Raw genomic sequence first — 16,619 nt, forward strand, 5'->3', positions numbered from 1 at the left:
CGGTCTTCGTCCGGCGGGTTCATCAATCTTGCCGACGGCTACGCGCTCGCTCTGAACCGAACCCTTCACATGTGCACGACGGCTGCTTGGTGCTGTGTGACTTCCCGCATGGAACGATGGAGTGAATTCTCCGACTTTTACCAACGCAATTCTACCTTTAACTGCGTTTTTAAAGGTCTGTGTAACTTTTAGTCAAGGCGTGGGTTTTCAATTTATTCTGCAAACGGAGCTGTTAAACCGCACAAATGGGGAAAGACGTTTCTGAATTTGGAAAAATGTTTGCACATAAATTGTAGTTTGCTTTAAGAAGATCTGCTTGGGACCCAGAGCATCGAACATGAACGCAACCCTATCACCAGGGGTTAATCCAGAATTTCGATTTTAGGGGGGTGTCGACCTCCCGGGGTGGGGGGGTGGGGGAGAGGGGTGTTTGGGGGGGTGTATAAATCTTTGGGCAGGGTGCTCGTGGTTGTGGAAGCTTGTTGGGGGGTGGATCTAAATCTTTCTGGGGGGGTGTTAGGGGTGTGTGTATAAATCCCTGCCCTATCACGCAAACCTATGGGGCTTAAACCATCGGTAACTTCGAGTTTCTTCGTGACGTCATAGCAACTGCTGCTCCGACCCAATTCAATTACACCCAAACAAACCAGAATGCCGTACAGGTCGACGCACAGGCATTACCTTTGCAGGCAGAAAGAACAAATCCTGCTTGCATGAAACAGGGGGCACAGAGCTCGTTTCCCGATAAACAGGTCGAGCACTAAATAGTGCGCGGTTCTAAAACAATCGAAGGGCACCCCAATGCAGGAAAGTTTAGAATCCTTTGCCGCCTCTAAGAAATGCTTGTTCTGCGTCGACAGCGCTTCCGTAGAAATTTTCCACGCCGAGATCATGGATGCATGGAAACTAGGTGTTAGCGTTCCTTATTGATAGCTGTTAATTGTCCCTTTGATGTAATTTTCATATACCTTTGACAACGAACACTGAAACTTTCAGAACGTGCACTCTGATACAAGCACTCACTCTTCAAAAAAAGGTTGTGGCACTTAATAACAAAACACTAACCCCAGTATCCACTAGGTACTTAGTGCTTTTACTAAATTGCATGCATCACCTAGTAAAAACCTGCGCGTGGCAATGTGGATCGGCTGATCAAGCAGCACGACATAGAGACACACTCAACACGCACATATCCCACTTAGACAACACATAAAATGAGCAAGAAAACCAATGGGCTGCACGAGGAGACGAGTATAACTTAGGTACCTTACATCTTTCTTGCTTTTATGGTAAGCAGCGCAAAGTCCCCTGATAGAGTCAGTGGGCTTGTCGAAAAATCAAATATTTTAGTGATAACTTTAGAATGGTTCATTTTAATGTTAGCATATACAAGTCAGCATGTGGATTTGCAAAAAAAAAAAAACTTTTTAATCGTGATTTGGAGTGAGGAAAGTGCTGTGGTTATTACGTTCTATGATTCATAGAATTTTGTTACTGTCAATGAATGCTAGTATGAAACAAGCAGCAGTTTATAAGTACACGATCTTGACTAGTAAAGAAAGCATTTAGGTTCCATACTCAGTGGCAGGACCTACGTACCGTTCTGGGGTAGTAAAGGTCGTGATGAGTTAGTAAATACCTATAACCTGTTATTACCTTTTTACTAGCGCTTTTGTTAATATTGTGCTTTATCCGCCCTACTACTCCTGAGTTATTTGTTCCTTTCCCCCTTCCCCTCTTCGTTTTTAGCATTTAAGTATATAATTTCGTCGCTTTAGGTGACAGTCAGCGGTCGGGTGTTTGGGCGTTTTTCGCTTGATCATGTACTTCCCACGGCTTTTTTCAACAAGGTCAAAAGGCTTATCGTTCGAAATCGACCTCAGGAAGCGATGACATCTCACACACTGCCCCCCCCCTCCCTTTACTTCCCACAAGGAGTAACCATGGGCGTACGCGTACAGGACTTGATGATGATGATGAGAATCCTGTCCGCGTACGCCCACGGTTAGTGCTTGTGGGAAGTGAAGGTGGGGGGCAGTCTGTGAGATGATGATTCTTGTCATAATCATTATCGTCGTTGTCGTTATTGTCGTCATCAACAGTCTAGTTCAAATTCCCGAATCACGGCGCTCATCCCCTGTCGACAAGTTACATGAATCGCGCGGCTGCGGCATGCTTGGAAAGTCGTATTTACTCCTGCAGCTTACGAAAATGAAACCATGACTATAGCCCGTACACGAAAACTAGGCATGCCGGAGGATGGTCTCGTGAAGGACTACAACAAAAATAAGAACATTCGACTTCCGAAGAGAGTAGGAGCACATGTGACCCGTGTTCATATTTTATTTTCTGCCCGCAGCTTGAACGAGCAGGATTTCAAAAGCACTCTGCTGATAGGAAGAAAGAAAAAAATGGAGGGGGGGGGGGAGAGAAGAGAAGAAAAGAGGAAGGGACAGCGTGCTTATTGCAAATCGGATGGCAAAGGTTAAAAGGAAAGCACGAGGGCAAATGTACTTTTAATTGAACAGCGCTGCTCATGGTGACGACAACTGCCCGGATCGCAGAGACACAGATAATGGGCGGTGTCTTCGTTTGAGATCGCAAATGGCGCCACGAGGGGCCGTCGTTCAAGCGAATGGACGGCTCGTCTAAATGGACGTTCGCGCATACAGCATTACACTTTAGCGCGCTAAGCTGCTTATAAGTTCTCTACTGCGCTACTTGGTGATTTTTCGGAACTTCTGTCTCGTGCTCGTCAGTACATCTGAAATTGGCCCATTTATATACCTCCTTTTTCGGTTCGAGGGGACACATTCGCAAAGAGGCAGTGCAAAGATTGAAATAGCCACATTTTTTTTTTTTTTTGCAGCGTGAGCTACACTGGCCGAGTTTGAGCAGTTTCGCGTGGCTCCTGGAGAGCCGTGCTGCGAATGCGCGGTGAGCAGTGACGTCTCACGGCACACAGCTGGAGCACCGGAGCCGCCGCCGCCGCCGCCGCGATTGGATTGGATTGGATTAAACTTGACTGGATTGGATCGGAATGAATAAGATTGGATAGGATCGGAATGGATAGGATTGAATAGGATTGGATAGGATTGGATAGGATTATAATAAATTGGATTGGATTGGATTGTATTGGATTGGAAGTCGTTTTAGCAGCAGTAAGCATGATAATCAGCTAATCCTAGACAACCAGAAAACCTAAGCAGAACCAGCTGAACCTTAGCTGACGCTACGTATATCGTGGAGTAGCCGAGCTAAGCCACTGCTAATGTTTTTTTTTTTTTTGCCATAAGACGATATAGAGATCATGGGATCAGGCTAAGAGAATGTCACTGTGTGATTTTGGAAGTGGAATGGGAAATCGCCGACGCACGTGCGCGCGCACACACGCAGACACATACCAGTGCGGTCAAGCTACCTTGCAGGAGAGTCGCCATATTTCGGAGAGAGAGGCACTTCTTCCCGAGATATATCAGTACTTTGCGGTACCACCATTCTTCGACTTTGCTGCCGTGTTTCTCTCCATGTTTGTAGTTGTAGACGCGCCAGAGAACGTCTTCTTTACGGTAGCTTTTGTCAGTAACTCGATGCAGGTATACTCAGAGCTGCAGATTCGTGAATTGAAGAATGAAACTGTTCTTCGCTCACAAATGGGAGACAAATTACGTCGTTTACAATGTATTGGTAAAAGCTATGTATGCGTTTTTTTTTTTTCAGGTAATACTTACTCGGCGCCAGACTTTCGACAGGCTCACCCTGAAGACGAAGTCTTGCTGTAAGAAAACTTCGCGAAGGTATACAACTCAAGGGGACAACGGCCACATAATCAATGCATCTCAAATTCTTCCTTGAAATTTTAAGCGCAGTATGAAAAGAAAGTCCTGCTCCCGTTTGTTTATTTTATGGGTAGTGCGCCTATGCGGGCATTTAGATCCCGTTCAACAAAATGGGCACACTACTAAGCCCTGAATCAAATTATTCCAAAGGTCAATGTATAAGAAACAAAGTGTACCTGAAGTTCTAGCCTCCAGATTTTGTGTTTTTGTGACGAGAACTGCAGACGTTTTGCATACACTTAGAGATAAACAAAGAAATTTATAAAAGAAAACTCACGTCGAAACTTCTTGTTAGTGTTGTACACGACACTACCCTGAAGCTTCTACGTGCGATTTCTGAGTGCAACTGTTTTTCGAACCTGCGTGCCTTTGAAGCACGCTGTCTTGCGCCTTTTTAATACGGAAAAAGTCATTCTACAAAGCTTGCAAACATTTCAACCCAACTCGGTTTTTCATCTTGGTCGCAGAAAGGGGACTTTTTTTGTCGTTTCTATGTTGTTGCAGTGATGTAAAGCGGATTTTTTATATTTGGGCACGTTGCTCATATTTTTAGATCTAACCACAGCGAGTGTAAAAACAGAAACATAGAGGCACAGGCTTTCAGATATAGAAGGGCTGCATTGGCTCCTATACCGTGTAGACCCGCCGAGCCCTCCCAACTACTATCCGCGAGCTTTTAGAAGGAAATATTTTATCGCCATTATGATCGAGGGCTGGGCGTGGTCCTGCTTCGCCGCTTTTAACAAGACAACTAAAGAAAAGGGGAAAGATTGACTTCGAGACGGGCCTGGCTATACATCAATGCCCGTACTGGGCCATATATTACGTATTCATATCGTGCGCAGACACGGATTTGGAATACGCCTCCCTGGTTAGGGTGCACCGCGCGCCGCGCAGTAACCAGCGCCCCAAGGCTGGCCAAATTAAATTTGCCGAGATCGGCGAATAAAGCTAGGTAACCAAGTTATCCATTACCCGTCAAGGCATGCGTGCCGGAGTACTGGCTTAGGAGGATAAAAGGAACACCAGAATAAAAGGTAATAATAAAATAATATTCAGCGTTAATTTAATGGTGAATGGAAGGAGTTTCTTTTCGCTGGCACGATCGCTGTGTGAATAACTAAATATTACGTTTAATAGGAAACATTTTTGCTCGATAGATAAACAGCTAAAGATTCGTCAAACTTCTGCGATATACGTTCTGGTTGGAACTCTCGACGCCAGCGGCCCGCATCGCTCTCTTCCAGAGTTCTAAGCCGGTGCACGGCCCTATTCTCGACTTCGGTTCGATCGCAATACGTCAGGTCACGTTTGGCTCAGTGCGCGAGATTCAATATTGAGAGAGAGACAAAAGCGGGTATACCCGGGCCTCCCAGGGCGGCGCTGGAGAAGACTCCGGAGCAGAAGCAGTGTATATGTAGTACGGTATTGATATTCGGCAACATCGATCCGCGGCGAGCCATTAATCTGCGACTTTCATAAGACTGGCCGTGATCGAGCGACCAACGCCAGTGCCGCACACACACACATACAGCAGAAGAAGCGAGAAAAAAAAAGGGGGAAACAGGGCTAAAACTCCGCCGAGAGGGCTCACGCACAGCGAATAAGAAAACTTCCAGTGCGGGCTTATATATATACACCAACCCGAAAAGGCGAAGCTGGCGCATGCCCGCAGCATACGTTGCCTCTGCGTTTGCAGAACCAGCGGGCCTACTCCCCCCCCTCCCTCCCTTCCCGCACAGACCCTCGATCCTTGGGCCGCGGCAGCAGCAGGCTGTCCGCCACGGGCCGCGCTCTCCATTCGATTGAAACGTTGGCCTGAAGCCATTAGTCAAAGTCAGGGCCCGATAATCAATCTCCTTTTGTTGCTTCCTCCCGACTTGGCTCCTCGTCTCGCGTGGGGAGGGGGAAGGAAGGGAGGGAGTGAGGTCGGTAGGGACGTGGATTCGGAATCGGCATCGACTGCCGCCGGGGCCGCCTGACACCCTTTCCAGGAGCCTGGAAGGGCAGCCCTGGTCAAATGGATTTCTCTCTGCATTCATTAAGCTAAGACGGCTGCCGCTGCAGGCTCTCCCAGTTTTCTTGCCGGCACCGTGCAAGGGCCGATACATTACCGGGCCCCGAGTGAATAGGAGCGGCCCTTGCGCGTGGAGCGGAGCTGATGAAACGCTCGCGGGACCAACTCCGGTGTGTGTCTGCCGACCCCCTTAGCCGACTGCGCACTGGTTTTGTTCCAGAGGCGGGAATATAAAAGCCTCTAAATAGATTGGTTTGGACCCAGACGCATATTTCACGCTTACTGCGGTAGTATCGCAAGTTTTGTTGATACGTGCATGTGAGGGGAAGCCCCAGTGGCGAAGTAAAAGTGGCTTTTTATCGTTATGTGAACGGTAAGCAGCCTGGCTCTTTATTTTATTTTGAATGTATACCTCATGTATCCGCAATACCTTAATAACTACGACTTGATTTCTTGTTTTTTGATGTCAACTTCGGAATTCCGAAAAGCAATCGTTGTTTACGTTCCGAAAAGCCCTCAATCGCACGGAAGGTTTTAATGCATCATCTCGAATTTTCTCATCAGTCAGCGAACAGAATACTTCGGTGCAACTTACCCATTCTCGTCCCGCTTTCAGTCAGGGTGAGTTGGCCACACCCTAGGGAGACCTTGACGAAAAAAAGAAACGAAGGAGGAAAAATTGTGGTTTGTAATGGCGACACAATGCTGTGAAGGAACCCTCAACGACAGCGAAGACAAAGGAGGAATGTTGTGGTATGCATTGGTGATACCATGCGATTTAGCAACCGAGACTGACCAGAACGAATGGAAATGAGAGCACGTATTGAGTCACAAAGAACAAAATAAATCGCTAATTTACCTGTAGCCTACCTGTAGGCATCTCGAAGCATCCCTGTATAAAACATTGTTCTCAAATAAGTGTCCGCGTACTACTGATTGATTGATTGTACGCTTTGACGCGCCGACGCAACGAAGGCGATGAGGCGCGCCGTAGTGGAGGGCTCCGGATTAATTTTGACCACCTGGGGATATTTAACGTGCGCCGAAATCTCCAGTACGCACGGGCGTTTTTGCTTTTCGCCTCCATCAGAAAAGCGGCCGCCGCGGCCGGGAATCGAACCCGCGACCTCGTGCTCAGCAGCGCAACGCCTTAGCCACTGAGGCGCGGACTACAGGGGATCATTGAGAGCCTTTTAGGTGACTGCGAAACACTTCCAAAAACTCTAACCCCATTATTTTCTCCTTCTTGAAAAAAACTTACCGTGTAAGGAAGAAGTGGCTTCGCTGCATGACCTTCCCTTTAATTTCCCCGCGCAGCAGATGTCTTAAGGTTGGCTTTCTGCATAACACGTAGGATATGCAAAAAAGCCAGACACAGGGAAGGTTGCATTTACGTTTGGTGACATTTAACTGCAAGAGCAAATTACTTGAAGATATGATACGCGTCGGCATAAATATTAGACACAAAAGGCGGAAATTGAATAAATATGTGTCGGACTTGAGCTGAAAGTGCTAATTGCGTGATGTCTTAACATAAATCAACATCGTTTGTTATGGGTTCCCCTGTCAGTTGTGGCAGCCCGAAAGCAGTCCCAGGCATACACATGGTTAAGAATCACCGCTGAATAAAATTCGGCTATAGCACACCCAGTCCCTTAATCCACATTTAAATTTATAGCGTGTAACGAGGGCAGGTGAGGTAGGAACCCCAATCGCGAGTTTTAAATTGTTTATTTACAAGACAGAGTAAAGACACAAGCAATCGCATTGCCATATTCTGTTGTGCCGGTGGCCACTCGCTGCCTGAAGGAAAGTTGTCTCTTTCAATTAGTCTGTCTCAAGTAGGATACCGCAACGATACGCTTACGCATTCTGTACCGGCTTACCTAACATCCCTGCCTTCGTTTTCGCGTTATATCATAACTTGTACCAACTCGGCCACCAAGCCACAAGATAGACTCGAATAGTGCCTAAATAAAAAATTCGCCGTTATTTCATGTTTGTCGAAAGACAAACAACGGCGCCCAGGAGGAGCTTAACATAATAAAGCCGTGGTGAAAAATCACCTACAAGAGGGAAAAATGTTTCTTCGCTGACGCGAACTGTTCACGGCAAGTGAAGGCTCAGCATTAATATCACCCGGACGCGAGAACCGAAGCTGGAAGAAGCTGTATAATGTTATTGCTTCACAAAATAACCTTCCCGCAGGGCGATTCACTTGGGACTCGGAGCCACCCCGCCCCTTGTGACCACACACTATATAGCGCCACCAAAGGTCGGACGCCTACGCAACAGCCGTGCCCTTTTCCATGCCTTGTTCTTCTCGCTATACGCCGACGCCCTCCTCCTCCCGCTCTGCGCTCCGTGGAATAGAGCGTCGTGCTTGCGACATCGCCCGAGAAAATATATATATACACGCGCAAACTGTGCGGGTGACGCGGCAAGATTAATGGCGCCAATTTCAAATGAATGCAATTGGACTCAACGGTGCCCGCTTGGCAAGCTGCCTCGCCAGGAACGGAGCGTACTCTCTCATTCTGATTTGGCGTCGCCTGTGACGTCAAACCAACTTTAATTTGTCTTTTGTGCATGTTTGCGCTCGCTTGCTTGAAACATGGGGTTCAGAATCTGAGGGTTTTTCTTGGGGAAGGAACGGACACGAAGCTAGTTACTTTTAGGAGGCGGAAAAAAGTAATGAAAACAAACACGAAACAACGCGTTATGCAATGCGGCGCCATCGCTTGAAAGAAACGCGACGAACGGACTCGATAGAGAACTGAATAGTGGGAAGTCTTGGAATAACTCATATAATCTGCACACATAGACGCACACAGAAAAGGGAAGGAAGAAAAGTAATTACTCTGTGAACGTGAGGGGAACAGCTTAAATAGAAGGCGGGACCAAAAAAAAGTGTCGTAAGCTCGGGTCACATCCTTACGTATACTGCCCACAGCGTATCAATCGATACCGAATATATTCGGATGCCTCAATATCAACGGAAGAAGTCTTGATTTTTCGCGTTACATGAACAGTATTAGTCAATTTCCAGTGATATGAATCATGCGAGGCGCAGCTCCATGAAAATTTCAATCGCGCAGTTTACGTCCAAAGTGGTACTGCAGGCACGTCCTTGCAGTAGCGCTATATTCTAGATACAGAAACTAAATAAATGAGAAAAAGAAAGCGTTCGCTTCATGTCCCATACACACGGCGGCAAGCAATCTTCTAAGCTCAGCAACGAAAATACGAAGAAAAAGCAGCAAATCTAACTAGCGAAAAAAAAAAAGAAAACACAAACACAGCGTGTTCCAGTTCACTTGGGTTCGAAAACGCCAAGACGTGACCTCAGCCGAAGAAATCCGTCTCCATTTTAGTGACGGCGAATCTGAAGGCCTGGAGCGTGTTCCTCCGAAAAGGAGCCTTCACGAACGGAGACAGGCCAAGAAGAAGAAAAAGGAGCCGTCCGACGAGGGAAGAGTAGACGAAGAATAAACGGAGGAAGAAACTGGCGCAGCAAAATAACGTGAAAGACGAGAACCGTACGACCGGAGGTCAAGCGACGCGGGTTGGGCTGCACAAAGTGTGTGCGCGCGCACGCAGCATCTGTAGCAAGCAGTCCGCGGAGCCTCTTCTCTTTATACACTGCGGTGGTTCGAAGCCAAAAAACCTCCGCCATGTTTTCTTTCCTTGTTCTGCGACCTCTATTCCACGCACACACAAAGCTGCGTTGTTTTTATAATTTCATCCCGCTCGGTCTCTCCTAACGAAACGTGACTCCTCTGGCCAGGAGCAATCGTGTAATCGAACTCGAGACAGGCATGGACAGTCACCGCGCACGGTTAGGCGCACTCGGCATAGATACATTGGGGCACGTCCCTACCCTGCGCAGATAAAAGAACGAGAAGACGAGGATGAACGGAAATACGAACAAAAGGCGAGGTAGAGGAGTGCGATAGGAAAGGTAGAGGTTGCTGGAATGGACGCACAACGTAGAGGAAGATTGAAGACACAAGAATAGAAGAAAGAGGGCTTGTTCTCAGGCAGGCCAGGTTGGACGCAGGCGTAACGCTGGAGCTGCGGAGCACACACGGCGTGAGGGGCGGTGGAAGGGCGAAAGTGCTCGCGCGGTCATGAATAATGTACCACGTTCTGCGACGTGGGGAGTGGCCCGAAACGAGCGAGAGAGTAGGCGAGTGCTGTTGGCCGCGGCCGCGAGCGAGCTTGGGATCCACGTTTTGGAGGGAGAGGGGGAGGAGAAGATGGTTGGGAAGCCTCGCATGCGGAGAGTAATTATGATCGGCCACTTTGCGTCGGAATGAATACCTGGACGCAACCACGGTAATCCACGCACGCGCCTGCGGACGCGGGACGCCCCGCGGCCCGGAGGGAATGCCGGATGCCTGGCGGATAAGTGCGCTATCAACATTGCTGGGACGCCCGGTATGCGAATCAGTCTCCAGGCAATGGACACCTGTCACGAGATCAGTGCAATGTCATCTATGCAGTAGCGGACGTTTCCCTGGTGTTTGGCCGTCACCTATACCTGATCCACTGAATTATTTTACGTAAAGACAGTCACTTAAGGCTCTATGTCGTCCATGTATAGTTTGTCAAAATTTCAGGTGAAGGCAGAAATAGAAAAAAAAGAAAAAACGGCCGTGTGTCGAGATTTCGGGGCAGGTTAGATGTTTCCAGGTGGTAAAAATTAATCAGGAGTCTTCCACTTCGCCCTTGGGTGTGGATTCAGGGCGTAGAACTCCAAAATTTGAATATAATGCACATTATGTATGGTTCGTGTTTTCGCGCAGCTTTTATTGCCAGTGCTTTTGTACAAAGGCCAATGACACGTAAATGAACGTTTGGTTTCATAGTATATTATTACTGAAACTATTATGCTTGTTGCTGATGACGGCGAAGGGAGATACTGAGGGAGGAGGGTTGGGCAAAACAACTGACGTTATTCCAGGGCGCTCCACGATGTTGCCCACGATGCCACCTCGCCGCCGCAAATACCTACAAGTTTGCAGCCGTCGATAATTTGCCAGCACTCTGGACGGAGAAACCAGTGCCACCGCCCTGTTACGTCCTTCAGTGACGTCATACGTAATTATGGAAGATGAACGTGGCGGTGGTTTTAGTGCGGTAGCTGTTAACGCAGAGCCTAAGAATTTGCCGCAGGTGGGCTTCCCCGCAGCACTCCAGAAAGAACAATCAATGCGTTCGTGTGCGCGTTTGCCCCACCTCACATTCTGTTTGTTACTCTACTCTAATGGCATGATGGACTTCGTCATTCCCCAAAATCGCACATGTAGTCAGCTGATTGGCCGTTCTGGAGCGTTGCGTGGAAGCCCACCTGTCACAATATCTTCGAGTGCATTGTGCTTCGATGCACCCCAAAACTGAGATAACACGTGACCATCTTCCCCTCCTTTCTCTTTGTCGTGAGCTTGATAGCGAGAGGAGAAGTTATATTATTCAGTTCGACGATAAGTCAGCGTAACCGACGTAACTGCGGTGACGTCTAGGTAGCGCATAGGGACGTTGCGAAGAGATTACGACAGTAGTTTGATGATAGAAAGTTCTCATTCCGACGGTGCTACGTTGCTGGCTATGACACCTCGTTATTGTTGGGAGAATATACAAGTTCCAATTGCGAAAGAATACGCCATCACTGCGAGGATATTACGGTGTAAGGGATTATTTCAACCCTACATCAATATGGCTGAAAGCCCGTGTAAAGATTGATGGCAATAGTAGGACTCAACACTGCATCGCAGACAGCCAAGAAATCCAGCCCCCAAATTTATTTTTAAGGTAATTTCATTTTCCGGGGATCCTGCTGCCGCAGATATACATGGGTTCATACATATAATTTGCAACTTGGAGAAAGGGCTCCCTTTTTTTACTCGAACTTGCGTCTTCATACTGGTTGATCTCATTTTTTGGCGTTAACGTTGCAGTAAGGGCGCAATGGGCATGTTCAGAGGCAACTACAAACACTGTGGTAACTTGCCTCTGTTTCCCGCAACCTCCATAACACGCCATACCATACACCAAGGGGTCTTTGCTTGCGGGGATAGTATGTACGTGTTTCTTCGATTCCACAGGCGTCACACAGCATTGCTATAGCAATGGCGCCAGTGACCCGGTCGACTACGCAATATAGTTCCTATGTTCGCGACAAGGTAGGAACGTACTATTAAAAGCGACGTTGTAAAAGACAAGACTTAGCGGAAGGGCGAAGGTTTTCCCCGAAGAATAGGTAGTCAAAGCTAATGCTGCATCCTGCTATATTACCCTTCATCTGTATCTTTTTTCACTAGTTACCATTGCCGATAAAGCACCTTTAATTGAATATCATATGACGCAACACCATACATTTCTGATCAAGAATCAAGGTGAAAATCGGTTATTTATGCTGGAGACTGTACAAACATACGAATAGTGAAGAGATACTGAGATTTGAGAATTTACTCCATGCGCTGTCGCACTGCCGCAGGATGGAAATAAAAAGGGAAAGGTATGCACCTATAGTTCACTCACTGCCACGGCGCCATTAGCTATATGGCCAACGAGGCGCCACTGCTCAAAGACATCACTATGGGCAGGGGAACATTAACCTTAGCGGGCGCACACAAGGCCATTTCTCTTCATTGACGCCACGGTGAGCAGTCCTAATCATTCACAGCATCACCACCATCAGCCTTTCGGTGTTCACTCCAGGGCAAAAGCCTCCCCCGATCCTTCAAATGTTCATGTGTTGCGATGCCCTGGCTAATTCTTTGACTCCGAATTTTTCCGATTCCATCGCTCCATCGAGTTATCGATCTTTCCCAACTTCTGGTCCGGTCTCCCAGTAGCCGCTGTGTTGCTTTGATGGCCCACCGCTTGTCAGTTCTCCGTATTATACGTCCAGCCCAAGTCCAGTTCTGGTGGCAACTGCGAAATCCGCTTTATCGTGGACCCACATGCGAAGCAGCGGCAGGCGGGAGTACGCACTCTGTTACCTGTGTGATGAGATTAGGGACAGTAATCATCCCAGTTCGTTAAGATTTTGCGAAGTTTGTTACGTTTTTATGGAATTTTATAGAATTATAGACTGCAGTACACTACATGAAGTGGCGTGTATACTTCGTAAGTTTTCGCAGAAATTATTTTAAGACAATATGTTTTCGTTGGCTTTTATGTGCCTTCAACATTATTATGGTCTATTCCCTTCATGAAATTACAGGGTCTACTTTCTGTCGTTTCACAAAAGAGTACTAATTACTAGTGGTGATAAGCACTGGAAATATAGCGCCTCAACTCGAAAAGTCTGTGTTGTAATCTCATAACCATCGCTTTTGAAAACAGTCTGTTTTGAAGACAGACCGTACCAACCATATCGCATCTCACTTTTATTTGTATCCCGTCATGGCTGGAAGTTGCATGATTTACCTAGACGGCTATAGCCAGAGTTATCTATTAACCTATACATTAGACGAACAGTTCCATTCATCTTATTGGACGTGTCTGGTCTCGTCTCTATGGCCTCCCACAGCAATAGCGAGCATTAAACGCAGATAAAAATGATGGCAATGCCATAAGATTAAAAAAAAAAAAGGAGTCCCTCACTGAGTCGCCAAGAAACGTCGCAGCGTAAGTGCAGCATTGTCTTTCAAGTCCCCCAGCATCTAATCCCAATAAGTAGACCATATTTTAGGCGGACGGCGTATTCATCTTCATTTTTCAGGACTACTTAGCGAATGAGGTCTCGATAAGCATCTCTTCGTTAGAGATACACCTAGCTATTATGACAACGATTCTAGGGACCAAAATGACCGAAGGCAATCCGACAGCGAAGGAATGACAGAAAGAGTGTGGACGTGAAATAGCACGAATTCCCGAGACAGCGATTCCAGCATTGCCTTTCTTTCTATGTTTCATGGCACAAACGGGATATATCCCCAAATTGAGCAACAGAATTTACGGTGACTTGAGCAGCCCCACGAAGAGCCGGAGACAAGTCACGAGCAGCGAATGACGAGGCAAATGAGACGGGCGCAAACTGGTTTTCTTTCTTCTATCAAACGAAGTGAGTCATCCTGTAATAGAGCAAAGCGCTCGCTTCTTTCTCCTGTCGCAGGAAGAGACCGATGGCCGTCGTCCATTCTTCCCCTGAGACGCGCGCAACAGCCGAACAGGACGCTGCTGTTGAAGCCGTGCTGGGGAACGCGGCTTGTGCAATCAGAGCGCGTTCCCGAAGCGGGAGATGCTCGCTATGCTTTGTTATTTTCGCCGGGCTATTCCCTGCCGATTGCCACGAACCATGTGTCTGGTGGTGTATGCTGCTACACCAAATGAGAACCGTGCACCCTTGTTGGTTGGCTAAATGAAAACAGGGTGGGTGGCGAGTACATGATAGTCGAAAGCGTCAATTTCATTACCAAGATTTGACACAAGCTTTTAGACAAAGCATGATACCGTGTTCGAGAAATATTGAGGCCACTTTTAGGGTAATTGTTCTTACATCCAAAGCCACAGTGATGTTTAAACTCTTCTTTCAATCGAGCTGTTTTCCTTACGTGTACAGGAGCAAATATTGATAAAAAGTGAGAATTTTTGTCTCAATTAAGCTGACCTAACAGGTAATCTGTTTGCTTTAATGATATTGGCCGTGCGTCGATTAAGTTATGCAACATTACCGTTATGTGTCAGTTGTAGCATTCGGATAACGCTCAGATGTAGCACTCATGAGCATATTCCGGTGATATCAGTTATGGGTGAAATCAGTTACGTTCGCGAAGCTGCCAGGGTAATTTTTTGGAACGCGAAGAAACCTACGTGGCTGACTGTCAACGTTACCGAAGGAGTGAGTTGATCTCGGCATTGTAAACTGTGGCTCGTCGCGTCCTATCTCCGCGCAAACATCGATACAGCGGTATGACTACGCGCTTTCTGTGGGCTTCCAAGTTCATGTACTGTATTCATGTACATAAATATTCTTCTCAACCACCTATTGACGCTCATTTCATTAAGTCTAGAGCCTAACGCTTCTTCAGTAGGCACTTTTATTGCAAATGCATTACAAGGCCCGTTCTGTGAAAGGAAAATCCAGCGTCGGTGGCATTTTTCGATAGTGTGAACTTGGTCGTGGCTCGAATGAAGATCAAATAGGCAAGGCTTGTTTGGGGAAAATTTATATGATTAATTTTTTTAGAAAAACTGAGGGTACAGTACATTAGGACAGACGGGAATTTAGGGTCCGACGCAGGGCCTTGGCGTGGGGCGACTCCCCTGGGAAAACACTACGCACACGCACCGCTCGAGGGTGCAAAGATCGACCTTATATCCTCGTTCGTATAAGCATCCGCTAGGGCATCCAGGCCAGCCGCAAATGCCACCGCGGTGGTGTCGAGTGCATCGGGCTCGGGGTCGTCCTCTCGGCAGGCCGCCGATGTATGCTTTTGTTTTCGCCTCTAGTGCGAGAGAATTCTCGTAAGCCTGAGAACTAGCTGACAGTAGTACTAAAAATCCCATTGGCTGCGAACGCAGGTATGCGCCAGCCTAACGTCACCATTGGCTGCGACGCGTCACGTGGCTGCGAACGCTTCCGCATTGGCTGCGAACGCGGGTAGCACCGGCCCGACGTTAGGCCTAACGTTACGCCTTGAGGTATGACGTACTCCAGCTTGGCGTATACAATAAGGGTGACGTTGCTTGGAGAGCCGTTGAGCTTGTTAAGGTTACGCCCCATTACGGCTGAATACAGGCCTAACAGCTCACCTACTCAGGTGGAATTCTCCTTCGACTACGGCAGCTGCCGGCGGAGGCTCACGGCCGATTCACCAATTCCCATTGGATGCGGCGTCAACACGGCCACCGACACATGCGCTTGCGCACATAACACACGTACAAAGAAGCTTAAGCGTCTTTCGGAATTTTATGGGCGTTGTAAATTCGCGACTTCCCTTGCTTCCAAACACGTAGTCCAGAGCCTAAGTGTCCTTAAAGCCCGGTCAAAATCTTCTAAATCAGCGCAGCCGCAACACCTGCAAGGGTTGGAAAAGGGGTTGCTTTGCTCATCCGAGAAAACTAAGCTAGCTACGATCTTGCATGAAAAACGTTCATGGGCGCACTCATAAAACAAAGCACGGGCCCGTATATCAATCCAGCCGCGTTTTCCATTGAAAGAACAGAAGAGTCGCGAACGAGTTCGAAGTGTCTCAACGCGACAAAAATTCCTCGACATTGGAGAACTATACATCTGCGAGAGCCCCAGAACGCTCTAACACGGACCCAGGGAAGGCTGGCAATGGGGAACTGTAAAAGAAACAAGGGGAAAGAAAAAAGGCTCTCGCTGCACCGACGCACATTCATTTTAGATCAGCCTCGCATCTGCTTATGTATGCGGGACCCTGCACTGTATATTAAGAAGGTTTGCGAGTTCCGCGTGAAATGGCCTGAACCCCGTGAAATAAGAAGGCGCGGAAACGGGGAAAGTGAACCGTAACGTCAAAGAGCAAAAGGAACAGCCAAAAGACGGAAGCCGTAAGTACACGAAACTTCCCACATCACGCGACTCCCTGCCCCCTTTTTTACTTTTCTCGAACTTCCTACGTCCACTTAGAACAAACAAAACAAAATATTTTCTGTTATTAAAAAAAAAAGCATGTTCATAAAAGCTCGAGGGCTACAGAAGAAGCAACCGTTGCTGACCTCATTTCGCAGGCACTTCTTCGTGCTCCTCGAAGTGCTGACGCCGAATATCACGCACGCCTTTG

At 47.5% G+C, this 16,619-nt stretch overlaps 1 long non-coding RNA gene across 1 annotated transcript in view; it reads right to left on the minus strand.

The window, feature by feature from the left end:
* LOC144178901 (uncharacterized) overlaps window positions 1-16,619 on the minus strand; it is a 315,222-nt gene that overhangs the window by 42,324 nt on the left and 256,279 nt on the right. The window contains exon 3 of the long non-coding RNA XR_013324093.1: window positions 6,452-6,503. This is a non-coding gene — a long non-coding RNA (uncharacterized LOC144178901). The remainder of the gene's footprint in view (window positions 1-6,451; window positions 6,504-16,619) is intronic.

The sequence above is a fragment of the Haemaphysalis longicornis genome, unplaced genomic scaffold (genome assembly GCF_048455015.1).
Source record: "Haemaphysalis longicornis isolate Haplotype H1 unplaced genomic scaffold, Haemaphysalis longicornis Haplotype H1 scaffold_4, whole genome shotgun sequence".
In the NCBI taxonomy this organism is placed as follows: domain Eukaryota; kingdom Metazoa; phylum Arthropoda; class Arachnida; order Ixodida; family Ixodidae; genus Haemaphysalis; species Haemaphysalis longicornis.